The sequence below is a fragment of the Schistocerca piceifrons genome, chromosome 4 (genome assembly GCF_021461385.2).
Source record: "Schistocerca piceifrons isolate TAMUIC-IGC-003096 chromosome 4, iqSchPice1.1, whole genome shotgun sequence".
Classification (NCBI taxonomy): Eukaryota; Metazoa; Arthropoda; class Insecta; order Orthoptera; family Acrididae; genus Schistocerca; species Schistocerca piceifrons.
The window spans coordinates 596,780,464-596,807,741 of record NC_060141.1 but is presented as its reverse complement, the minus strand read 5'-3'; positions in this window follow the sequence as shown (position 1 = coordinate 596,807,741).

Genomic DNA, 27,278 nt, shown 5'->3' with positions numbered 1-27,278 from the left:
AGTTGAAAAATATACTGTTTCTACTGAGGTAGAAGTTGAGTGTGACAGCGCAGTTATCTGGTCGCGTATAACAGGTGCAGGTGAAACCAGGCTAATTGCTGAATGTTTTTACCGGCCACGCGATTCCGCTGTGACAGATGGAGAGTCATTCATAGAAAGCCTAAAGTCAGTAGCGTGTAAATACCAAGATTATGAAATACTAGTTGGTGGCGGGGGGTAGAGACAGAATGTCTAAGGTAGCACTTTTGAACACTTTTTCTGAAAACTGTCTTGGGCAGTTAATTGTGCAGCCCACACGCACTGGTCCTTATAGTTACAAACAGGCCGGACCTTAATGACATTTCCACTCTGCAGCGGAGTGTGCGCTGATATGAAACTTTCCTTGCAGATTAAAACTACGTGCCGGACCGAGACTCCAACTCGGGAACATTGCCTTGCGCGGGCAAGTGTTCTACCATCTGAGCTACCCAAGCACGACTCACGCCCCGTTGTCACACCCTTACTTCCGCCAGTACCTCGTCTCCTACCTTCCAAACCTTACAGAAGCTCTCCTGCGAACCTAGCAGGACTAGCACTCCTGAAAGAAAGGATGTTGCTGAGGCATGGCTTAGCCACAGCCTGGGGGATGTTTCCAGAGTGAGATTTTCACCCTGCAGCGGAGTGTGCGCTGATATGATACTTTCCTGGCAGATTAAAACTATGTGCCGGACCGAGACTCCAACTCGGGAACATTGCCTTGCGCGGGCAAGTGTTCTACCATCTGAGCTACCCAAGCACGACTCACGCCCCGTTGTCACACCCTTACTTCCGCCAGTGCCTCGTCTCCTACCTTCCAAACCTTACAGAAGCTCTCCTGCGAACCTAGCAGGACTAGCACTCCTGAAAGAAAGGATGTTGCTGAGGCATGGCTTAGCCACAGCCTGGGGGATGTTTCCAGAGTGAGATTTTCACCCTGCAGCGGAGTGTGCGCTGATATGATACTTTCCTGGCAGATTAAAACTTGTGTTCCGGACCGAGACTCGAACTCGGGACCTTTGCCTTTCGCGGCCAAGTGCTCTACCATCTGAGCTACCCAAGCTCGACTCACGCCCCGTCCTCACAGCTTTGCTTCCGCCAACACCTCGTCTCCTACCTTCCAAAGGCAAAGGTCCCGAGTCCGAGTCTTGGTCTGGCACAGTTTTAATCTGCCAGGAAAGTTTCAGGCCGGACCTTATGGACAATATCAGTTTAGAAATGGGGATTAACGATCACGATGCCATTATAGCAACTATGATTAAGAAAGTTGATAAATCAGTCAAGAAGATTATCAGAGTGTTTCTGCTAGACAGAGCAGATAAGTAGTTGTTAGGCAATGAATTGAAATTACTTAGTTCCAATAAAATGGATACAGAGGAATTATGGGTAAAGTTTAAGCAGATTATAAATCGTAATCTGGCGAGCTATGTTCCTAGTAAGTGGATAAAGGATGGGAAAGATCCATCGCGGTTTAATAACGAAATTCGGAAGATGTTGGCGAGCAGAGGCTGTTATGCTGTCGGTTCAAAAGAGAACAGACAAATGATGACAATTGAAGATTAGTAGAGATTCGTGCGTCTGTGAAAAGATCTATGGGCGAAGAATACAACAACCAACACTGTCACACCTTAGTAAAAGATCTGGCAGAGGACCCAAGAAAATTCTGGTAGTATGTAAAAACACTAACGGGTCTAAGGCTTCCATTCAGTCCCTTGTTGACCAGTCTCCTGCGGCAGTTGAAGATAGCAAACCGAAAGCCGAAGCTCTAAGTTTCACGTTCAAGAAATTGTCCACACACCAGAATCGTAGAGACATACAAGTACTGTCATTTGACAATTGGAGCCGGCCGAAGTGGCCGTGCGGTTAAAGGCGCTGCAGTCTGGAACCGCAAGACCGCTACGGTCGCAGGTTCCAATCCTGCCTCGGGCATGGATGTTTGTGATGTCCTTAGGTTAGTTAGGTTTAACTAGTTCTAAGTTCTAGGGGGCTGATGACCTCAGCAGTTGAGTCCCATAGTGCTCAGAGCCATTTTTTGACAATTGGACAGACTCGCTTAAGAGCAGAGAAACAACTGCGTGATTTGAAAGAAAATAAATCCCCAGGCCCGGATGGTGTCCTAGTTTGGTTTTACGAAGGGTACTCTACGACTTTGGCCCCGAACCTAGTCTGCATATATCGTGAATCCCTCGCCCAGCGCAAAGTCCCAAGAAACTGGAAAACAGTGCAGATGACTCCAGTATATAAGAAGGGTAGAAGAACGAACGCGTACAATTACAGAACAATACCCCTGACTTCGATTTGCTGAAGAATCCGACACTATATTCTCAGTTCGAGTATATTAAACATTCTTGAAACGGAGAAGCTTATCTTCACGTATCAGAATTGCTTTAGAAAGCATCTCTCTGGCGAAACTCGCGTGATATTTTGCGACTATGGATGATGGACAACAGCCGGATTCCTTATTTCTAGACACTTCGACTGTCACAATTTTATCGGTATAGTTCCATATTCGTAGGTTTCTGGAAAGCATTTGACACGTTGCCCGTTGCAAGCTTTTTAACGAAGGTACGAGCATGTGGAATAAGCTCACAGATACGTGAGTGGCTAGAAGACTTCTTAAGTAATAGAACCCAGTATGCTGTCCTCGATGGCCAGTGTTCATCAGAGCAAGGGTGTCGTCAGGAGTGCAACAGAAAAGTGTGGTGGGACCGCTGTTTACATAAATTATTTGGCGGAAAGAGTGGACAGGAATCTGCCGTGGTTTGTATCCAAGATCTGTAAGCTCTTTTTTAAAAAAATAATAAGAATAAAACTGTGAAATGTCACCGATTCATTACCAACGTCTATTCATAACCATAGGTATGCAACATGCACAGTGTTATTCACTTGTTGGTAGCATTAAGTCGATGTGTGAGTCGGTGCATCTTTGTCAAATACGGAGATGCTGGGATCTCTGACCGCAACCCAAGTTCGGATGGTTGAAGCGTGTTTTCTGAACCAGAAAGGATTCAGCAATTGACGTCCCGTCTTCTACCTGGGCAGAACGCTGGTAACAAGCAGTAATTCAGACTTCTGTGTGCTAATGGAAGATTTGGAGCAGCACACTTCGATATAAATGTTGAGATGCATATACCCGTTCGTATTCCAATTGCCTTCATACGAATGAGCTTCATAATACAAGGTTTTGACAAAGTCGTCACTAATTTTCTTGATGACCTAATTTCGCGCGTGAAGTGTGGATTTTCATTCACCCTCGTATTTGCTTTATAAAACGTCATGATACAAATCTCCTTGAACGATACACGTCTGTAACCTCAAGTGACTTACAGATGGCTCTTTCAACTTTACCGAGGAGTGTTAATTTTGCGGCGTGCTTCCAACATACTGTATTGAAGGAATTTAAAGACAGCGTATTGCGAATATGTATTCACATTCACTAGGACTAAATTGTAAATTTCACTTCTTTGGTGATTATAGAGGGTTTCAGTTTAATTTGCCTACGGAAATTTATATTGTTACACCAATGTACCCGATTTACCAATCCTACCACGTGTAACCGCATTCCTGTTGGAATTTCCGAAATTGACCCCATGAGCGTGGTGTCTAATGAACATTCTGCTTTAGAGTCGTATCGCAGACGCCCGTTCCAGTTTTTTTCATATTTTTTTATTTTTTATTTTTTATTTTTTTTTTTCATTTTCGGCACCTGAGGGTAAGGATCATCCTATGGTGGTGACAACAAATTTGCAGTTAATTACTTTCGTGAACAGTAATGATCCTTTCAGCTGATAGGTGACTGATAATAAGGTACATTAATGCAACAATTTGGACCTATAAGATGCGCGTTACCACAATTCTATGTCATGCAATGTGGAGTTTACGCTTTCACTGCGTTTTGAGTGTTCGAACGGTATTACGACACATTGCCATCTCCCTGTTATTAGTAAAATCTGATCGCGTTATTCATAAACCATATTTTCTGTTTGAGAGTGCATATCAGAACATGAAAATTAGTTAGATGCCTGTATAGACAGTCGTGGTTAGTTTAAGTAGGAGTGGCAGCTTCGAGGTACAATGTATTAGCCTTATCAGAATGACATTTCGCATGTACAGAGTGTGCATGCAGGTATGCACATGTAAATATTTCTTCAGTCAGAAGCTTAAGAAAATGTTGTAGGCGATCGAATTTGGCAGCAGTTGATATGTGATCTGTTTTCTGAAGGGGAGTAAAATGTCACATTTTTATTTGTCTTGAGTCATCCCCATAGTTCATGATACACGTGTCTATTAGAAGGAAAACAACAATTTACATACCGGTAAATGTTTTGCTGGAAACATCAGCCATGATTTTACTTTCAGATAAATGTTCTTACTTTCGTTACTAATACAATAAACAGTTTTATTTGAGTAAAGTGTCTTGATATTATGGATTTAGCCTATTGCTTTCGACCTTATTTTGAATTTCAGTCACTATTTAAACGTGGCAGTTACTTATTAAAATTATATTTCATATTAACATCTCCTTGTTACGTTTAGCTGAGATCCAGTCCATCATTATCGAGCAGAAATTCGTTTCTGCAACGTAGAATATACACTGTATTTATGATTTGCTATCGGTTAAATTTGTACTCTGTTTGTATTCTGGATTAAATAATGGAAATATGCCTCTCCGAGCGTCTAATTAAGCCTCTATGGAGTTTAAAGGAAAATAATTAGATGAAGTTTTGAATCGATTGGTGAGAAATGTTTGGATGGCGAAACTGAGATAGGGTGAGTCGGCATTTAAGTCTTGCTGTCAAATACAGCGTTAGGCAGCCACAAGTGATAAGTATGGTGTAGGTCACTATCCATAATATCGTAGGAATGGTATGTGTCAAAGTGCTTTCTCGTCCCTGTTCCATTACTTTCTCCCTACTTCTTCGAACCAGTTTGTATTCATTGTACGTTGACGTCTCACTTTCGACATCCTACTGGGTAAGTACCCAGTGTAGAACTTCTTTGTACTGTTTTGTAAGCAACTTAGTACATACAACAGCAAGGAAGGTTTCAACCTCCGTGGTGCTGTCCTTTCACCAGCCACGTAGAATGGAGACACGACGAAAACCGTTCACGTTGCCATTGTTTCCCCTGAGGCGGCCTTTCCTTCAGTTGGAACTCCACTTTAAATCTATGTGCGTGGTAAAGATAACCATCGACGACAAAAGACTGGGACAATGAAAGATAGTGTGCAGCAAGAGGGGTGCCGAAGGGGGTCATCAACTCTACACTGACATCAAACTTTTCATGCACGCACTGTTCTACATATTTAATTGGATCTTACACTGGAACTTCCTGACAGATGAATTGCTTTGACGGATGGAGACTCGAACTCAGGACGTTTGCTTCTGGTGGATAAGTACTGAGCAACTCAAGCACAACTCATGACCTGCCATCAAAGCTTCACTTGCAACTGTGCCTCATTTCGTACCTTCTGTACTTTACCTAAGTCCTCCTGCGAAAATAGAAAATAAGATACTGGTGGGAGTAAAGCTGTGAGGACAGGTCGTGAGTGATGTGTGGCACTCATTCGGTGGAAGAGTCCCCGTAGATGTCGAAGGCCCTGAGTTCGAGTTACGGTCTGGCACACAGTTTTAATCTGTCGCGACATTCGTCAGCGCACACTCCAGTGCAGAATGGAAATTTCATTCTGGAGCTTACAATGTGTCTCTCTCTCTCTCTCTCTCTCTCTCTCTCTCTCTCCCTCCCTCTCTCTCCAGTAAATAGTGGAAATTTCATTCTGGACCTTACAATATCTCTCTCTCTCTCTCTCTCTCTCTCTCTCTCTCTTCTCTACGCCCTTCTGACGACATATCACGGAAGAAGTTTGGGCATACTTCCGATATGCAAGTCAAGAAACCTAATTTGAAACTCCTTCAACACACGCGCATCTAAAGCCAAGTAATCCGCATGAATTTTTCAATCCCGCATAAAACAGACGTGTTCATTGACTGAGGCATGATAGGTAAGTAAACATGTTGTTATTTTTTTTCCTCTGCATATTCTGTCCTTTGAAAATGTTAACAGATTGCATGTCCTTTGAAGACGATATCGCTATTCGAAAGGATAGCCTGGGGTTTGCAATGCAGATTGCATTTCTATGCGTTTCTGATATCTTATTCGTTATTGTTTATAGTGCAACAATATCAGAGTTCAGGATAAATCAGAAGTTTACTCCTCTTGCCATGCAATCACGCAAAACAAACGATTTTTTACCACTAAGAACCCAATAAACAGAAAATCTTAAGAGAAAGAGGCAGGATGAGAGCATATGTGTTAATACTTCATAGAATTACTTCCCCTTCCATGGTTCCTGCGGGAGCTGTAGAGCGTAAAAATTGTAGAAAAAGGCAGAGACTGGACTGTATGTCCAACAAATTGAGGACGTTGAGCGCAGATGTTACTCTGAGATGAAGAGGCTGGCACGGGAGAGGAATTCATGGCACCAGACTAGTGAGAAGTAAGACGACTGGTGACCCCACCAAACTTTCCACACAAAAAAGAGCGTGGGACTTACGTGACCGCAGAACCTTACTTCTACCGGCCAAACGCAATTTCCGCTTTTCTTTGACGTATTTGAAACTGATATCCAAGGTAAAATAAATGCAAAAGCTGTTCTCTGACGTTAATGTGTATGAAATCTCAGTCGAAGGAAGGATGGAAAAACTTTCGAAACTATCGATCTATGTATTGTATTGATATCGACAAAAGATATCGGTACTTTCGAGACAAAATTTTTGATATACTGATACATTGGTCAATATTTTCGGTATTTGCAGGAATTTAAAAATGTTAATCGAAGTCACAGAAATGGTTAACCAACATTTAAAAACTGACGAATACCATATTAAGTCCAACATAAACCAATAAAAGACACACAACGTTCTATAAAATCAATTATTTACAAAATACTAATTAATATAACCGGTAATCATCAACACCAGATATCAACACAAGTCTTCGTTAAATATTTTCCGATACAGGTGTAGTTGTTTTTGAAACTCAGATCAACTTGAAGCTAAACCAAACACTCTTATTAGAACGGTTACAAGTTTCACACACAGTCACAGGCTCACGTGTAACTGAGTAGGCACTGTGCTCCACTAGGCACAAACACTGCGTTCAGTTGAAATATATGCAACGTGTCATTTCGCGATAACCAGTTAACTTTAGTAGAGCGCCTAAATAACCAAATACGTAGCTGGTAGGAGGACGTCAGGTTGCTTCATTCTTCGGTGTATATTCTAGGTACTGGGTGAATGGCTTCACAGTGTCGCTAATAGATGGCATCCACCAAGCGATATGCTACACTGAGTTGCTCTGTTCTTGGGAGTACTCTTCGTGCCAGACGTGCCTGACAAATGACGAGCCAGCAGAAGCAAAATGGCTGACGAGAGAGAAGCATCGATTTCTTAGAAGTGACACAGTTTTGATTCGTGTTCTGAGCTTGAAATATTGTACCCAGCATAAACATTTGAGACAACAGAGCGCATTTTTCGTTAAATGACAGTACGGTATTGTGCGTGATGTGCCGAGTATGCGTTACTTTTACAGCGAGTCTATCTTTTTTTGATTCATATAATCAGGGGGTAAGAGAAGCTCCCTCTATGCCTCACAGTTGGAAACAGGGAGTAATAATTTCTACCGTTCTCATATAGTGCTGTCATAAAAGTATTCATTTTGCACCTTGTACCTATCATTCAAAAAATGGTTCAAATAGCTCTGAGCACTATGGGACTCAACATCTGAGGTCATCAGTCCCCTAGAACTTAGATCTACTTAAACCTAACTAACCTAAGGACATCACACACATCCATGCCCGAGGCAGGATTCGAACCTGCGACCGTAGCGGTCACGCGGTTCCAAACTGAAGCGCCTAGAACCGCACGGCCACACCGGCCGGCGTACCTATCATTGGCCTTTGTAGAAATTACACCTGGAAGTAACAAGTTTTCATGAATTTGCCGTATAGATACATTCATGTTCAGGTCTGGTACTCATTTGTATTACTGAGTTAAACTAAGTTCATTGTGAGCCACTTACTGTCAGATTGCAAAGATTGGTTGTAGTTGGAGTGTTCAAACACCGACGTTAGATGTCGATACTACACAAAACGTTTTTGGACCTCTTGCCGCGTCAGTTCAGAGTGAAACCTCGACCTTTTGATGAGTTGACGATTTCCACCATTGTCTTCGTCAGCAGCGACAGTCAGTTCCTGCTGACGAAGACGATGGTGGAAATCGTCGAAAACTCGAGGGTTTGCACTGAACTGCCGCGGCAAGAAGTCCGAGAATGTTTCATACAAAAGTGCCGTCGCGAAAGGCTTCCTTCTCATACGTCGAAATTGTTTTGAAGAAATATCGATTTCCTGATATGTCAACACTTTTTGCCCAGCCCTAGTCGAAGGGAGATGCAACGAGCACTTACTATATCAATTTTTGTGTTCGGCTTGATATGGGATCAGGTCAGACAGTTCGGTGTGTCAATGTTACATATCGACTTCAAAAACTGGCTCTGAGCACTATGGAACTTAACTTCTGAGGTCATCAGTCCCATAGAACTTAGAACTACTTAAACCTAACTAACCTAAGGACAACACAGCCATCCATGCCCGAGGCAGGATTCGAATCTGCGGCCGTAGCGGTTGTGCGGTTCCAGACTGTAGCGCCTAAAAGCGCTCGGGCACCTAGGCCGGCACATATCGACTGTCACATCTTAGTCGTTAGGCACGAATGACCGAACGAAGTTTCATCATCTGATAATCGTTTGTTAGTCTTATTATCGCTTCGTTGTAAGATACATGACGAGCCTGCTTTCTCTGCTGCCATAACTGAGGTTTGCATCACACCTCCCATCTCTTTTCTCTGTGTGGACTATTATCTTTTGCGATTCTCCACACATACAGGTCACGTCGACCAGTCGTCTATGTTTTGTCAGTAACGTGGTGGCCAATTTCTGAGCCACGGAGCGTTATGTTCCGTTAAACAGTGTAATTGTGCAGTATAAGCTGTGGTGAGCTTGAGAGAGTCACGCTTCACGTTTTCGACAGCCTAGCAGCTAACCCGCGGGTTGTGTGCCCATTGTTCTCGCGGCCGTCTGCCGCATAGTACTGTTTCACTCACCACACGCTACGCCCTCTTGCGTTGCACTCTGCTGTTTGCTTGCCGTACCGATTGAATTGAAAGGTAAGCGGCTGCTCATCGAAACAATCGGGCAATAGTAGAGGTACTGTCTAAGAAGGGGACGCCCAGAGGCGGGACCGCAGCGTTTGCATATCTGTCAGATCGAATTTTGTTTTACTTCGTTTGATATTCAGACACAGAGTAAGTGCATCGATTCGGTGCAGTGCTTTTATTTCGCGAGAAAAAACTTCTGCAGAAGGATCTGCCAGGATATCAACCAAAAGAAGACACAGTTATTTTAGTAAACGGAAGATAAATTTTTGGTTCCTCTTCTGAGTTTACAGTTCCGTTTGTCTGCAAAACATTTTGAAGAATCAGTTTCCACCAGACCCTACGAGCAGTTGTTCCCGTGATCGTAATTGGGTTCTAGTCGGAGAAAAAACATGTATAGCCATTAAAATTCCATCACATCCAAAGAAAACAAACAGCGAAATGTTACTTATTGCCCGCATATTTAAGGGGCGGTCGAAACGTTTACGTTTGAGGGTATTGCCGCAGCGTAGATTCAACGTTATGCGACTCCGTTGGAGGCATAAAAGCACCAACAAGTAGGCAAGGAATTAGTGTGGCATTTGTGTCTTGGTAAATGCGGAAACGTGAACTATGGGGAATTTATTACCGTATTCGTCCAAACCGAAACTACGTACTGCTTTTCTTCCTTGGCTGCCGAAGGATAAACACGGGAAGAAATCCCTTGGAGAATGAAGAATTAGCATGGGGCAGCAAGTCTGTCGAAAACTGTTGCTATTGCATGATAACGTACGCCCCCGTATCGCAACTGTCGCAACGCAAAAGTTACTCCAACTCAATTGGGAGTCACTCGAGCACCCGCTCTGTGGTACTTACCTCTCACAATGCGATTATCACCCCTTCGGTCCATTAAAAAAGACGTTGAAGGCTCGAAGATTCATGTAGAGTGAAGATATGCAGCAGGCTGTGACAGACTCCCTCACGGAGCAGTAAACGGTGTTATACGGAACAGTTTTCTTCAACATGGTGCGTTAGTCGAAACCTTACCTTAATGCTCACGGCGATTTTCCCTGATTGGCGCACCGACTCTGGACTGTACGGCCGTCGAAAGGGAAATTTTTGCTCGCTCCTTACAACAGGAAGATGTTGTTGTGGTCTTCAGTCCAGTGACTGGTTTGATGCAGCTCTCCATGCTACTCTATCCTGTGTAAGATTCTTCATCTTCCAGTACCTACTCCAACCTACATCCTTCTGAATCTGCTTAGTGTATTGATCTCTTGGTCTCCCTCTACAATTTTTACCCTGCATGCTCCCCTCCAATACTAAATTGGTGATCCCTTGATGCCTCAAAACATGTCCTACCAACCGATCCCTTCTTCTAGTCAAGTCGTGCCACAAACTTCTCTTCTCCCCAATCCTATTCAATACCTCCGCGTTAGTTACGTGATCTACCCACCGTATCTTCAGCATTCTTCTGTAGCACCACATTTCGAAAGCTTCTATTCTCTTCTTGTCCAAACTAGTTATCGTCCATGTTTCACTTCCATACATGGCTACACTCCATACAAATACTTTCAGAAACGACTTTCTGACACTTAAATCTATACTCGATGTTAACAAATCTCTCTTCTTCAGAAACGATTTCCTTGCCATTGCCAGTCTACATTTTATATCCTCTCTACTTCGACCATCATCAGTTATTTTACTCCCCAAATAGCGAAACTCATTCACTACTTTAAGCGTCTCATTTCCTAATCTTATTCCCGCAGCATCACCCGATTTAATTCGACTACATTCCATTATCCTCGTTTTGCTTTTGTTGATGTTCATCTTATATCCTCCTTTCAAGACACTGTCCATTCCGTTCAGTTTCTCTTCCAGATCCTTTGCTGTCTCTGACAGGAGATACAGTATTAAATCATAGGTGAACGAGAAATGCAATCTGACAACGTTCGTTCCTTCGTAGTTTCCTGGAGCGAATAGACGCAGTGTGATGCTGTATGCGGAACCGGTACTAGTCTAAAAAAACGACGCGGTACCGACACTGGTGTGTGCAGTGTTGTTGTCGGGCGCACTACTTCCGGCACGCTTCTCTCTGCTTGCTGTTGCCTGAAGGACAGCCACAACATTGTTCATCGTTCGGTCAATTCCTGGCCCTCTGCAATCTATTCGTGTGTATGTTCGGCTACAAACAACACCATTTAAGGTAAAATCTTCTGAGTTGTTAGGCCACATCATGTTTCCTCTATACAATCGATACCTACAGTGACGGCGGGCAGGAAAGCCTGCAGACATACGAGAGGTCCATTTAAACCCATTTTGCCTGACTCAGGTTGTGTGACGTGGCTGTACGTTCCAAGGTAACAGCATACGACTTCTCGGATGCTGTTCGCGTCGCTACTGAAAACTTGCATGGCGTTTAGTGCGGCGATTGTGTACCCATGAATTCCATGTTCGCATAACTGTCGTGTGATTCTGACCAATGCGAGCTGTAATATCGTGGAACGGAGAAACATAGTCTTGTTAGAGATTGATCCTGTCGTTGTAGTGGAAGATTCTACGTTAGGCGTAACACGATCTTCTCACAAAAAACCAATACTCAAATTCGATTTTTGAAAAAAAAGAAACATCTGTGTAATTTTTCCTTACATACCGAATATAGTTGGTATATCTACCACCTATTCTCTGCGTTTGCTCTGAAAGACTAATCACTTGCATTTCTAAGCATGTTGAACCCTTTATGCCAATTTGGCGCTTGTTGCAAGCCTCACTCACGTTGTTTCAGTTTCAATAACCAGCAGTGTAAAAGCCGGGAGCATCCAACAAAGACAATCATCCTATTCGTATTCTAAACATCTACCATTCACACGGAAAGAACATTCATAATCTACATCTCTCCTAGTCGCTGAATGTAGAACTTTGATAAATAAATCAAACAAATTATTTGTAAAAACAAAGATGATGTAACATACCAAACGAAAGCGTTGGTATGTTGATAGAGACACTAAAAACACAACGCACAAACACACACACAAAGTTCAAGCTTTCGCAACCCACGGTTGCTTCATCACGGAAGAGGGAAGGAGAGGGAAAGACGAAATGATGTGGGTTTTAAGGGAGAGGGTAAGGAGTCATTCCAACCCCGGGAGCGGAAAGACTTACCTTATGGGGAAAAAGGGACAGGTATACACTCGCACACACACACATATACATCCGCTCATACATAGACACAAGCAGACATATCCCTTAAAACCCACATTCTTTCGTCTTTTCCCGCATCTCGTGGTCGTGCGGTAGCGTTCTTGCTTCCCACGCCCGGGTTCCCGGGTTCGATTCCCGGCGGGGTGAGGGATTTTCTCTGCCTCGTGATGGCTGGGAGTTGTGTGCTGTCCTTAGGTTAGTTAGGTTTAAGTTGTTCTAGGGGACTGATGACCATAGATGTTAAGTCCCACAGTGCTCAGAGCCATTTGAACCATTTTTTTTTCTTTCGTCTTTCCCTCTACTTCCCTCTTTCCTGATGAAGCAACCGTGGGTTGCGAAAGCTTGAATTTTGAGTGTGTTTTAATGTTTGTTAGTGTGTCTATCAAGATACCAACACTTTCGTTTGATAAGTTACATCATCTTTGTTTTTAGAAATATTTTTTCCAATGTGGAATGTTTCCCTGTATTATAAACACATTATTTGGTAATATCTTACAGGTTATATCGACACCGTGCTAACGGATTTCAAGAAGCAGAGAAAATGTCGCCATGAAAAGCCTTGTAGATCGAATTACGATGATCTGAAGACTGAAAAATGTAGAAATGTTAGTGGGCAGAGTAATCTTCAAGCCACGGCGAAGGACGTGGTAGAGGCCACTTCCTGTTACAAGTTGTCACATAGCCAGGAAAAAGTTTTCAGCGATCGAGGAAAATATGAATTATACATTACAGTTACTTACTACGTCTCTCTTTATGTGCCGTATGCAAGCTTCAGTGCTGCTCTTTACAAGCCACCATTTTATTTGTTTGTCGAAACCGAAATGGCTAGTGATTTTCACTCCACCATCACATGTGATCACGTGATGTGTGTAACGCAGCACGTTTCTACTCAGGTGTGAAGACAATCATTACCAACTGAAATTAATATCCTGACTGCAAATGAACATTGTGATCCAAGACTGGAATTATAATAAAGCAAATACTTACTATTACACTCGCAGACGTAGTACGTGAAAAATGACATAATCTCGGTGCGTAAAGCTACACTATGTGATCAAAACTATCCGGACACCTGCCTCAGAATGACGTACAAGCTGGTGGCGCCCTCCATATATAATGCTGGGATTCGATATGGTTTAGCCTTGATGAGAGCTTCCACTCTCGCAGGCATACGTTTAATCAGGTGCTGGTAAATTTCTTGAGGAATGGCATATCACCCCGGACTACAAGTCCATTTTTAAAAAGATCATTCTCCACAGAGTGCTGCACTGAAAAGAGGTCTCGATGTTTGTCGGTGAGGCCCGGCACGAAGTCGGCGTTCCAAGACATCCCAAAGGTGCTCTATAGGATTCAGGTCAGGACTATGTGCAGGCCAGTCCATTACAGGGATGTTATTGTCGTGCAACCACTCCGCCACAGGCCGAGCATTATGAACAGGTGCTCGATCATGCTGCAAAACGTAATCGTCATCCGCGAATTGCTCTTCAACAGCGGGAAGCAAGGAGGTACTGTAGACCTGTGCTGTGATAGTGCCACGCAAAACAACAAGGGATGCAAGCCCCCTCCATGAAGAACGCGACCACACCATGACACCACCACCCCCGTATTTTACTGTTGGCACTACACACGCTGCCAGATGACGTTCACTAGGCATTCGCCATACCCTCACCCTGCCATACTCTCCTTACACCAAATGAGGTGGTATTTGGCATTTACTGGCGTGATGTGTGGCTTATGAGCAGCCGCTCGGCCATTAAATCCAAGTAATCTCACTTCCCGACTAACTGTCATAGTACTTGCAGTGGATCCTGATGCAGTTTGAAATTCGCGTGTGATGGTTTGGATAGGTGTCTGCCTATTACACATCTCGACCCTCTTCAACTGTCGGCGATCTCTGTTAGTCAACAGACGAGGTCAGCCTGTTCGCTTTTGTGCTGTACGTGTCCCTTCACCTATCATATAGGAAACAGTGCGCCTAGGAACCTTTAACAGTGTGGAAATCTCGCGTACAGACGTATGACACAAGTGACGCCCAGTCACCTGACCACGTTAGAAGTCCGTGAGTATGATTTTGGGGGTGCCCGCATACTTTTGATCACATAGTGTATTTGCCACTCAACAAAACTCTGACAACCCGGACCGTTCTTGTTCGTATTCCCTCTATCTTTCCAGTTACTCCGATTTGATATGAGTTCCATACAGTTGAGAGCTATTCAATTATGTACCGTACTAGTACTAGTATGTAATCCATTTTGAAGGAAAACTGAAGATCCCCGTATCTCATCAATTTGGCTTACCTACAACCATTCCATGCGGTATTTACACGCCGTAACTCTACTAACATGCGTAACACTAGTCACGACTCAATAGTCCTGTAGCGGAATGATAGCATGCTTTTGCTTTTCGAGACGTGCATAACCTTTTATTTCTCTACAAAATAACTAGTTTTGCTAAGGAGAGCAGGAACGCTGTCCTTTACAGAAACTTCCGCTGTAGAGACTGCGTATCCGTTAGAGAATTCTGATTCAAAGGCAGCTGCTCGTGGATAAAGCGTAAAGTTCTATAGATACCATCACTGAAATAAATTAGCATTAAGACGTATTTGTGCATCTACATCCCCAATCGACAACCACGAATATGTTAACGTGATGGTCTAAAAAGTACACAATATGGGCTCAGGGTAAACAGGAAGTAATGAGAAGTAGCACAAATAAGAATAGCGAGGAACATGTCACCAAAACTGGTGGACACAAAATAGACGAAGTTAAGAAATTGTGTTATTTTAGAAGTAAGATAACCCGTGACGGACGAAGCTAGGAAAACGTAGGTGAAGAGGTTATTCCTGCCCAAGAGAAATCTACTAATAACAAACATAGACTTTAATTTGAGCAAGTGATTTCTGAGAACGTACGTTTGGAACACTACATCGTGTGGTATCGGATCACGGACTGTGCGAAATGTGGAACAGATGAACATCGAAGCATGTGAGATGTGGTGCTACAGAACGATGTTGAAAATTAGGTGGACTAACAAGGAATGAAGAGGTTCTCCGTAGAATTGTAGAACAGAGGAAAATTTGGGAAATACTGACAAGGTGAAGGGACAGCCTGACAGGACATATGTTAAGACATAAAATGTTAGCTTCCACTGTACTAGATGTAAATATCTAGGGTAAAAGCTGGAAGGGAAAACGCAGGTTGGAACACATCCAACAGGTTATTGAGGACTTAGGATGTAGGTGCTATTCTCAAACTAAGAGGTTGGTACAAGAGGCTACATCGACTGTCATAAAACTGATGAAAGGAAAAAAAGGACCCACATTTTACGGTGTACTTGCAGATCAAGGTTTTTGACATTAACAAAAATCAACAGAGGTGAAGGAAAAAATAACCAAGAGTTAAAAATCGTCTCGCACTAAATTAGCTTGAAGTAAACGCCTAAGTAAGTACTGCGAAAACACCGCTGTCTCAGAGACTAGGCCGCCGGTCGAATGTAAATGGCAGTAAATAAGTAAAACGGGGGAGTATTAGTAAACCCTCATTTTGGAGGTACTGAAATTTTCAGTCCTTCCCAATAACTGCTCTACTGAATTCATCCATATCTTCTAGGAAATAGAGAAACCAAATAATTCACGAACATCGTTACGCACCACTCCTGTTCAACTTAATAATAGAGCATATTATTGATGCCATAAGAAAGAAACCCGGATGCAAACAGGGGAATAATGTGGTAGATATAATTTGTTACGCTGATGGTGCTGTAGTGATAACATCTAAAGAGGGGAATTAAAAATGATTACTTCAGCAGTTCAAGAAAACAGCTAAACAATGCAACCTGGAAAGCTCATTTTAAAGACTAGAGATCATGGTAATATCAGAAACATATTTAAGATGTAAACTAGAAGCAGATGTTGAGTCAGTTGAACAAGAGATAAGTTTTAATTGTCTAGAACTGTTGAAACTTCCTGGCAGATTAAAGCTGTGTGCCGTACCGTGACTCGAACTCGGGACCTTTGCCGTTCGCGGGCAATTGCTTTACCATCTGAGCTACCCAAGCACGACTCACGACCCGTCCTCACGCTTTAAATCCGCCAGTACCTCGTCTCCTATCTTCCAGACTTCACAGAAGCTCTCCTGCGAACCTTGCAGAACTAGCACTCCTGGAAGAAAGGATATTGCGGAGACATGGCTTAGCCACAGCCTGGGGGTTGTTTCTAGAATGAAATTTTCACTCTACAGCGGAGTGTGCGCTGATATGAAACTTCCTGGCAGATTAAAACTGTGTGCCGGACTGAGACTCGAACTCGGGACCTTTGCCTTTAATCTGCCAGGAAGTTTCATATCAGCGCACACGTCGCTGTAGAGTGAAAATTTCAGTCTAGAACTGGTATTATGAGCTATAAAGATTTAACTATGGAAACCAAGTGAGAAAGGCAGTTAGAGAAGCTGAGTGCTTGCAACATACTTTATGAAGGAACTGAGGGGAAAATTAAATTAGATAAAAAAATGGTGCTTCTTATTATGACATATGCAACAGAAACAGAGGGGGAATGGGAAAGATAATACAAAAGTAAACGGCAAGGGAAATGAATACACTAAGACTGATCCAAGGAGTAATGATGCGGGACATGAGAACAAATGTATCGATAAGGTATCAGTGTGGAATACAAAAAAAAATGGATGAAGATAAGGGAAAGAAATTGGGACGATCGTGCGGATGGAAAGGATCCACAAGACAAGTCAAAATCTGTAAACATGGACGACTGGAGGGGAAACTACTGCCCGCACAAACTCCCAAGAGATGAGGCAAAAGTTGGTCCAGTACGCTCACGGAGGTCTACAAACAGGGAAAGCACTAATCAACAGAAGAAGAATTTTTCTCTTGTACCGAACGAAAAGACACCCGTCGGTACAATGGTGTGTTCTTTCGACTATCCGGGAGGATACTGAGTGTATATTGTAACACATAAAATATTAGTTCACTTTACACTGAGGTGACCGAAGTCATGGGATAGCAATATGCTCATATACAGATGGCGGTAGTATCGCGCTTATGAGGATCCAAAGAGTAACTTTGTGAGACATGAGAACAAATGTATCGATTAAAGATCACTGTGGAATATAAGATATAAAGAAACAGATGAAGACAACAAAAGAACTTGGGAGGGTCATGCAGATAAAATGAAGCTACCATTTGTATTCAGGTGATTTATGTGAAAAGGTGTCTGAGATTATTATGGCTCCTCGACGGGTATTAACAAACTTTGAAAGCGAAATGATAGTTGGAGATAGACGCAAGGGACAGTCGATTTCGGAAATTGTTAGCGAATTCAGTATTCTGAGATTCACAGTGTCAAGTGTACGTCAAGAATACCTTAGTTCAGTCATTGACCACGGAGAACGCAATGGCCGACGGCCTTCACCTAACGACCGAGAGCAGAGGCGGTTGAGTTGCCTGCTCAGAAAGTTCAGATTTCAGTTGGTAAGAACTGACGGTAGGGTTCGAGTGTGGTTCGGACCCCATGAAGTCATGGACCCAGGTTGCCAACAAGGCACTGTGCAAGCTGGTGGTAGCTGCATAATGGTGTCGGCTGTGTCTACGTACAACTGACTGGGTCCTTTAGTTCAGCTGAACTGATCATTGACTGGAAATGCTTATGTACGGCTACTAGGGAAGAATTTTCAGTCGTTCGTAGGCTTGATGTTCCCAAACAACGACAGGACTTTTATGGCTAATCCGTCATGTCATTGCGTCACGACTGTTCACAAATGGTTTGGAGAACATTCTTGAGAATTCAAGTGTATGCTTTAGCCCCACCTTCGAACATTTATGGGACATAATCGAGAGGTCAGTTCGGGCACAAAATTCTACACCAATAAATCTTTCGGAATTATGGACGCCTATAGAAGCATCACTGCTCAGTATTTCTGCAGGAAATTCCAACGACTTGTTGAGTCCACACCATATCAAATTGCTGCACCACACTGGGTAAAATGATGTCTGACACACCTTAGGAGGTATCCCATTACCTTTGGCAGCTGAGCGTATTATAACGTAGGTAAGAAGAACTACTTAATCCAACGAGAACGTTATGAGTATTTACATCTTTTTATGAACATTAACGTGTCTGAGCCGTGGCGGCTGGCGCTAGGGTGTTCCACTTGCATCGCTGATATCGATATTCGGCTGTCCTGCTATCTCTGACTGCTCCCCCGACAGATGAACGTGTGACGAGGGAGTCTCCGGTCGGCGTTTAACGAGCCAACTTGTGTTAAGGGGCTCCGGAAAGGCTCAAAATCATGAAAAGTTCAATTTTTACTTTTTTGCGTTTTCTGACTCTGCAGACTATTACCTTTTAATAGATATATAATTTATTCAATTCCGAAGACTACAACTATTTTTAAATTTTTTTTGAAATGTGTTCTACATGGGCGTGACCCACTGTGGCGCTGTTAAACTGCTGTCAAATGGTGTTATTATTAACGTCCGTGTTCATCAGGTACATTTTAGTGATGTGAGGTAAAGTATGTGTTGTGGCTAACCTGTGATGGTTCAATATATACCGCTGGTGTGATTGTCGATTGTTTCATGTTTATTTACTCTGTCGTTATCTCGAAAATATTCGTAATTAATTCTGTTTCTTGAGTCTCTGTTTTGTTGAAGTATAATAATGAGTAAAAGTAAAGTTATTAGAAATCCCCTGAAGGCTTTTAAGAAAAGGAGAAATGTTGGAAAGCCAAAGGTATGTGTTATTACTGTAAACAATAAAGACGATAACCAAGTGAGTGAACCTAACCTCTCAAGTACACCTGCCCATAGCAGTCAAAGTGGGAAATAAAATACTTCACAGAAGAAGCTTGGTTCAATGAGTGAAAACTATGAATGTTTTATGGGCGAATCGGATGTGAATGAAATATTTGATATGTCGGTTCTCAAAGGAATTTTTTCAAACTGTGTAAGATGTATTCATTGTAGTGAAGTTGGTCTGGAACTCTCCATAATAAAGCACGTAGGACTTGCTAGTGAAATACAACTGAAATGTGATAAGTGTTCATACATTACCACCTTTTGGAACAGTGTTGCAGTAACTGCAACTGAAGAAAATGGTAGCAAAATCTACGAACACAACATTAGATTTGTTTATTCCTTGCGCTCAGTTGGTAAGGGTGCTACTGCAGGTGCAATTTTCTGTGGCATCATGAATCTTCCAAATCCCCCTACCAAGTTTACGACCTATAATAAATTAATAAGGTCTAAAGTAGAAGATGTCTGTATAGAATCTATGAAGAACGCTGTGGAAGAGGCAGTAATGGAAAATAATGGTAACAGAGATTTGACTGCAGCGTTCGATGGTACCTGGCATAAACGGGGACACACATCTCTTCATGGCGTAGTATCTGCCACCAGTATGTATACAGGGAAAGTTTTAGATGTAGCAGTAATATCAAAGTATTGTAGATGTCCACAAAAATATAAAGGTACACATGAAAATAATTGCAAAGCTAACTATAGTGGCAGTAGTGGAGGAATGGAAGTGGCTGGTGTTGCCAGTATATTCCAGCGTTCTGAGGCGTGTGATAAAGTGCGATATGTTAATTACCTTGGTGACGGCAATTCTAAAAGTTTCAAACATGTTCAAGGACTGAAGCCCTATGGTGATGATGTTGTAGTGCAGAAATTTGAGTGTATTGGACACGTACAGAAGCGAATGGGAACAAGACTTCGGCGACTGAAAGCTTCGTACAAAAAACAAAAACTCAGTGATGGTAAAGGGTTGGATGGGAAGGGAAGGTTAACTGACAGTGTAATTGACAAAATACAGAACTATTATGGAATGGCTATTAGGCAAAATACACAAAGTGTCGACGAAATGAGGAAGGCTGTTTGGGCTTTTTTTTTTTCATGCTTCTTCAACCGATGAAAATCCCCAACATAGCTTGTGTCCCAAAGAAGAAGACAGTTGGTGTAAATATAACAAAGGATTGCTAACTGGTGAAGTGTACAAAGCATAGTCTGTCTCATGCAATAATGGAGGTGATAAAACCTATTTTCAGAGACTTAGCAGCACCTGAACTGTTGAAAAAGTGTATTCACGGAAGAACTCAAAACCCCAATGAAAGTGTAAATAGTGTTATATGGTCGAGAATCCCCAAGACTGTATTTGTTGGAATAGAAACACTTCACTTTGGTGTGTATGATGCTGTTGCGACTTTCAATGATGGCAGCATTGTAAGGTGCAAGGTATTTAGAAATATGGGAATGAAGATAGGTTCTAACATGGTACGAGCGATGCTTCCTTTAGACAAGGAACGCCTTCGGGCTGCAGACAGGGCTGTAAAGAGTCTAGAAATACAAGCAAGAGTAAACAGGAGGAGGAACAAGAGGAAGCTGGAGGAGGAGTTTGCAGAGGATGAAGATAATCCATCCTATGGACCTGGAATGCACTAAAAAGTTAATCCAATCTTTGTCGCTCGATTCCCTAAACTTTTATTTTCTCATACTAATTACATGTTTTCTAAGGATCTTCCAAACATATTTGTTTCAAACTTTCAGTAAATGTTACACAGTACCTTCTGCATAATTTAACACAGCCTTTTTCCAAAAAACTGTATATTTTTGAATATATAAATAAAAAATTGCAAAAAAATGTTGTGAATTTTCATTACAATTGAAAAAAAATCATCTTTAATAACTGAACTAAAATTTTGTAAAATCCCTGTCTTAAGTTGTAGCCCATATTCCAGTAAATAATCTGTAAAAAGTTCAACTTCGTACCTCAAATACATTGTGAGGAAAGATGTAATTTACAAGCGTTATTTAACATTGCAAGTATAGGGCGTTCCGGAGCCCCTTAAAACAAGCCTGCGTCCCTAACAGTGGTGCACGGGCCTCGCCGTGCTCGCGCCCTTGCCTTTTCGCACGCACCGGATGTACGGTGCCGATCACTGGGCGCCTTGACGTGCAAAATCGTGGTGGGTTCGTCGTCTCACGCTGAACAGCTTCCCAGCTCGTAATTTGCAAGCTCCAAGTTGCGTATGACTTTTATTCTGTGTTTAACTAAGAAGATTGTTGAAACTCATTGTGGCATGGGTAACTGTGGGAGATGGTTCTGAACTAGGTTCCACAGTGGCTATTTTATTGAGGCTGAAGTTCCTCATTCCGTTTTTGACCATCCGTGGAGTGTGTGTTTTAAGTAGTTTTCATGCTAATTTTAACTTCTTTTTGGACGTATTGTCCGCCTGGGGACTGGCTGCGGTTGTGTACGTGTCCGGCAGCCGTAGAGTTAATTGTTTAATCATTTGTCACGGCAGCATTTGGTACGTTTATTTGATGTTGAAAGTGCCTTAAGGCAACTGGAAGCGATCTCTAAGTTTCCTTCTAATTTACTGGGAGACGGGTAACGTTAGATTATTGCTCCTTAAGAATTTGGAGGTGTGCTTATTATATACCAGTGTGGCTGTGATTTGGCCTTGTTTTCAATGCAATCTATTTGTGCTGCAGGCCATTTGTTAAGACTGCTCGTTCCCTGCCGTCGGCGCGGTTACGGATTCTTGTCAGGACCGCTCATTTCGGGGCCGGTAGGATTATATATAAATGTATACCGCCTGCTATGTGACCCTGTGAACAAGCCGTGGGGAGTGTACGCGCGTATGGCCTGCCGGCCATAGCGTTATGGCATCCAAACACTGCTATGGGCCTTAACGATACTCTCTAAAGTTAAGTGCAATTTGGGAATCATTCTAAGTCATTATGTGCGTTAGTTAAGTGAGGCCACCTTGTTAATACTGGCGTTTCTGTAAGTCATTTTATTGCTTGGGTTATTACTAGCCCTTCTTATTTAACACTTATGTTAATCATTTTTGTATCTTTAATGAACGTGTAACTTGTTAGTATTCCTGTGTGCAAGTTTTGCGACCTTGGTTGGTCCACTTTGTATTTTTAGTATAAGCATGTTTCGCTGTGCACCTTTATGTGGGCAGTTCAGTTTTATTAAGCTGTAAGATCTCTTTGTTCTTTATGAAGTCGTGGTATTATGTGCCTGTGTAACTTTGGTTGGAAGTGTATAGTGTTATTAGTCTCTTGAGACATGGTTAAACAAGAACGATTGTTTGTGACTGATTATTCACCGTGCCTACTATCAATGAGTTTGGTTGCGGGCGCAAAAGAATATGATTCTTATTCGGGTTTATGTAATTCAATGAAAGTGAAGATTAATATATTGCATCAGTAAGAGGGCTAATGTCCGAATTGAAGTTTACAGTAAAGTCTATTTTGAGTCAAATTAAAACTGTAAAACAATCACAAGCTTGTCCATCACCAGTGTCACCGGGCTTCCTATTTCCTTTAAATAAGTGTGGTGGGATTGTAATTTTGATTTTCTAAAGAATCGGGTAGTACCACGGTTCATTATCACTAGATACAGACAATATACAAGTCTCTCACTCAGAGTACATTTAACAATAAATTTTACTTTGTGTTCTGTCTAATACAATGACAACACAGGTGGCCTACTAGAAGATGATGCTGTCGCCATACCCGATGATCGTGGACTAGGCTGAGTGGTCCTGTGCTCAGCTGTAAGTAGAGCAGCAGTTCAGAACGTTACAAGCCATCCCAGATATGGTAAATAATGTTCGTGTCTGGGGAGTTTGCTCGCCAGCGAAAGTGTTTATGTGCCTGGAGCCACTCTGTAGAAATTCTGGACGTGTGGGGAGTCATATTGTCCTGCTATAATTACCCAAGTCCTCCGGAATAGTAGGCCGCGGTGGCCGAGCGGTTCGAGGCGCTTCAGTCCGGAACCACGCGACTGCTACGGTCGCAGGTTCGAATCCTGCCTCGGGCATGGATGTGTGTGATGTCCGCAACATGTTTCCAGTTATCAACAGTCCAATGCCGGTGTTGACGGCCGCAGGCGAGGCGTAAAGCTTTGTGTCATGCAGTCATCAAGGGCTCACGAGAGGGTCTTCGGCTCGGAAAGCCCATATCGATGATGTTACTTTGAATGGTTCGCACGAAGACTCTTGTTGATGGCCCAGCATTAAAATCTGCAGCAATTTGCGGAAGCGTACCACTTCTGTCACGTTGAACGATACTCTTCAGTCGTCGTTGGCCCCGTTCTTGCAGGATCTTTCTTCGGTCACAGCGATGTAGGAGATTTGATGTTTTACCGGATTCCTGATGTTCACAATACACCCGTGACATGGTAGTATGGAAAAATCCCCACTTCGTCGCTGCCTCGGAGATGTTATCTCCCTTCACTCGTGCGCCGACTAAAACACCACTTTCAAATTGACTTAAATCTTGATAACCTGCCATTGCAGCGGCAGTAACCCATCTAACAACTGCGCCAACACTTGTTGTCGTATGTATGCGTTGCCGACCGCAGCGCCGTATTCTGCCTGTTTACATGTATTTGAATACGCATGCCTACACCAGTTTCTTTGGCGCTTCAGTATATCTTATTTTCTGATTTTTGGAGAATAATCGTTTGTGTGGCAGTCGGTGTGATGATCCCTGGGTTCATGCTTGCCTATATCCTCGTTTAGTCTTCAATGTTGACTCATACAGACTGCAATGGTGTCTCTGATAGGAGAATAGTGCCTCTTAAGAAAAGTCCCTGTTTTGAATTATGGTATTCTGGAAGAAATGGACCCAGGCACTGTTATAGTTTACATCTGCCTCAATTACGACGACCTGCAGTTTGTTTTCGTCACACCGCTCGTCACGTCACGCTCGTGACACTCAACCTGGCAGTTAGGGCTGGCAGCACGCCTCCCCTGCTCCACCAGACCGTATGTAAACCGATTCAACCTGCGCCGCCGCTCTAAATGCGCCGTGCCGCGGGCCCCTAAAAATACGGCGTCTCCGGGAAGGGCCCGTCTACCGCGGGGTCCTCAGCTTCCGTAAACTGGGGCGGGGACTGGCTTTCTAACAGCTTCCCACCGGCGGCCCGCCGTGTACACAGCAGACGCCAGCGCCACCGGGCAACATTAACAAGTGCACGTGTTAATTCCGGCTTCCGGGACGGCCCGCCGACGCTATTTCCAGAGTTCTGGGCCCCGTCTCGGTGGGAAGACATGAGTCATAACAACCAGCCACTTTCTCCTTTACTACCATCTCAGGGAACACACTCAGAAGCAATGGCAGCAGTGAATCACCCTGTCTAGTCACATTATTGTGACAGATGTAGAACGTGTGCGTTGACGAAGTCTTTTGTCTACATTTATAACAGAGGTCGACATATTTTGACCTTTTGTCTGGGGATTGCATGGAAATGTGAATTTACCACCAAATCAATTGCGCTGATCAAGAATTTGAAAGCTATATTTTTACAGCACTTTATGTTCTTGTACCACCACCATCACCATCATCATCATAATCGCCAAAGGGATATGTAACCTATGAAATCGGAAATAAGTTACAGATAGATGGGGTCGAAATGCTGATAAAAAGGAATGTGAGAGAGATATGAAAAAGAAGAAGAAAAGTGATGTTTTGGATATTTACCAGCTGGAGGTGGTATATTTTTTCCCCCTTACGTTTGCACGTGAATGAACGCTTGATGTCCTTTCTTTTAGGTATCACTCCTCCTTCACATCACCAGTAGTCCGTCATTATTTTTATTTCCTAACCATCTTGATACCAATGTCTCGCCGGCCGAAGTGGCCGTGCGGTTATAGGCGCTGCAGTCTGGAACCGCGAGACCGCTACGGTCGCAGGTTCGAATCCTACCTCGGGCATGGATGTGTGTGATGTCCTTACGTTAGTTAGGTTTAATTAGTTCTAAGTTCTAGGCGACTGATGACCTCAGAAGTTAAGTCGCCTAGTGCTCAGAGCCATTTTTTGTTTCAAGTTTCTGATGGAACCTTTCCCCATATCACTTTAATGTGTGAGTCAAATTGTAGGTGCGACTTCGACAATTTAGTTTTAAGGAGACCTTACATCGTAGCTGTTTAGGAGGTAGCCTATATTCTACTATTTCCTTGTAATCACAAAGCTTATTCTGGCCAAGGAAACGAAGCACAAAATGTTTTAAGCATGTCCAAGCTTTCTATTTCACTTCAGTCATTGTACTTTCAGAGTGTTCATCACACATTAACATGAGTATCTTCGGAGCAACAAATGTCCCACCCCACAGATATGGGAATCGCCTGTGCATGTACTGGAAACAGTTTCCCGTCTTGTCCAATGCTTTCACATACTGCTCCACTAATCCCAATCTTAATATTTTCATCACTTCGCGGCCCTATCAGCAACTATATAAATATTAATTTTAAATTAACAACAGCCTCAGTAGGTTGGGTAAATATTGCCACTTAGGCTTTTGTTAATTTAAAATCAATCCTAATATGATATTTAGTGGAGGTAATAGAAAGTGATCTGGAGTAGCCAAACGCTCATTGGTAGTATTCATCTATGCCACTACAAGGTTTTTCATCTTACGCAATTCTCTCCTATTCTTACGCTCATGATATGATTTACTGTCCAATTCACACATATAGCAAGGCATCTCGATGTACACTATTTGCTGACCGAGCAGAATACCAATCAGTTGAAAGCCACTGGTATTCTACGTGCTTCACAATCTGTAGGAGTACTTTCATGGCACAGTATGTCTTCTTCAAGTGTACTGAATACGTAGCTGGATTTGATGCTAACTCATTTCCAATACGTAGCAACATCGCTTTGAAGTATCTATGGGCAACCTCCATTGCTTACTGTCATAATTTTGAGGTACTAGTTTCGTCAGTAATCCGGTGATGTCTTTGGAGAACACCATACAACCATTTTCAACAAAAAATTTACTATAGCCTTTATCACGATTTCTGTACGTTAAATATGATCACTGCATGAAAATAAATTATTTTCACTGAGGCGCAATCCCAGAAGTTCTACGGCGTCTTTTAAGAGTTGCAAGTATTTCACGAAATTGTTAAATCCCCTTTGAGTAACAGATTTTGGGATACTATCGATACCACAATCGGAATATTCAGATCGACTACTTTCATGACTTACCTCCAGTTCAGAGGTTTCATATACCCATTGATGCTGGTAGAGAGGGCATCGATAGCCCTGAACGGGTCCAATTGCCGAAGCTAAGTCCAGGTGCAGTATTTATTTTTTTTTCATGTTTCTTTCGTCATATTCCGTTACTTCTGTTATACAGAAGTAACAATCAGCGACATGATTCTTCTGTTCGTGCCATACCATAGGTATAGTGGAATTCAGACACTTCATTTTACCTTCAGTCCACTTCCTTACCCGCTTGGAGATCTAACACTTCATCTTACCTTTAGTGTTCTTTAATTGCTCCAAGCGTGTGTGACACAGTATGTGGAGCAAATGACTTGTTCTGATCTACGAACTTCATGTCGAAACAAGCAAAATATGATATCCTCACGAACTCCGTTATTTGTCGACATATTGTACTTAATCACGCAAGTTTCACGTTCTTAATAAAATGTGTCGGGACTATTCACTCAGCCTTCCTGACACTCTGAACACAGCTTCGATGAAATAATACCACTCACAAAAACGTGCGTAAACACCTTCTTCTGCCTCTCGCACTCAGTCTACTGTTGATTCCTGAGGCGATATTGGAACGTCCGATTTGAAGCTCTTTCCATCCTCCACTTTACCATCCGACAAACAAGCAATCGTGCCACTTATATAAATTACACTACATAACACAGATTTCGCATCCAACTGGAAGTAATAAACAGTTTGCAGGAGATTGGAAGGAGGGGTAGCTGTACAGAGAAAATACAGGGTTATGGAAGAAAATCTGATATTATTCTCATGTTCGGAGGCGGCAAATTAGTAAAGAATAGCACTTACTGTCCAAACCCCAGAACCTGTGTAATCAGCACAACA